A 1,217-nucleotide genomic window follows, 5' to 3' on the forward strand; every position below is an offset into this window, starting at 1 on the left:
GAGAGTCGCCAGTAGCATGCCGACCATCGACTCGCAACTAATGGTGTGTGCGTGTGTGGGGGTGTGTGTGTGTTTGTCGAGGGTCCCCAGTTGCAAGCCGAGTATCGACTCACGACTAGGGGGAGTGTGTTTTTGTTTTTCGAGGGTCCCCGGTTGCATGTCAACCATCGGCTTGCAACTAGGGGTGTGTGTGTTTTGTCATGGCCCCCAGTTGCAAGCCGATCAGCAACTCGCAACTAAGGGTGTGTGCGCGTGTGTGTTTGTCGACAGTTCTCAGTTGCAAGCCGATCATCGACTCGCAACTAGGGGTGCATGTATTTGTCAAGATTCCCCAGTTGCATGTCCACCATTGAATCGCAAATAGAAGTCTGTGTATTTGTCGAGGGTCACTAGTTGCATGTCGACCATGGACTCGCAACTAAGGGTGTGTGTGTGTTTGTCGTGGCCCCCAGTTGCAAGCCAACCATTAGCTCGTAACTAGGTGTGTGTGTGTGTGTGTATGTGTGTGTGTGAGTCTGTCAATGATCCCTAGTTGCAAGCCGACCATCGACTCGCAACTAGGGGTGTGTGTACTTTTCTATAAAAGTTCAACTTTTTCTAAAAGGAGTGTGCATTTTTAAAAAATGTTCAGAAGTTTGAAAAGAATGTTCGTATATTCCCAAAAAATAATCTCAATAGCAAAAGATGTTCTCGACAACTGTTTTTCTCGATTAAAAATCAAAAAATTGAAGAAATGTTGGTGAAGTTCTGAAATTGTTCGATCGGCCGCTTGAGAGAGTTTTACGGTGATTAGAATATAGGAGTGCCCAACAGGTACTGTGGCTAGCTGGAGGCTGTCGACATTTTCTTTACGGAAAGCTACAGGCATTTAACAGTAAGATGTTTTTGTGTTGAATCTGTGCGGCTGCTCTTCCTTTTTGGAGTTTTCCAGCGAAGCATTGTCGACCGGTGTGGAATCGTGTGGCCGGCCCAGCCGGGGCTCCTTGCGAGGCACGCGGCCCGCAACACGGGGCAGCTCCCAAAATAAACAAACAAACAAGGCCCAGCCTTTGGAGCGATAAAGAAAATAACGAGCCCGAAGGGAGGAAGCCCATGGGTGACAAACAATCGACGAGAGGATAAATGGATCGATCGAGAGCCATAAATAATAGGATGACTAGAAGAACGCCCGTGCGTTGCAACAGGGTCACATTAATTTTAAGAGTTCAATATTAATC

Source organism: Triticum aestivum, chromosome 7A (genome assembly GCF_018294505.1).
Source record: "Triticum aestivum cultivar Chinese Spring chromosome 7A, IWGSC CS RefSeq v2.1, whole genome shotgun sequence".
NCBI lineage: Eukaryota > Viridiplantae > Streptophyta > Magnoliopsida > Poales > Poaceae > Triticum > Triticum aestivum.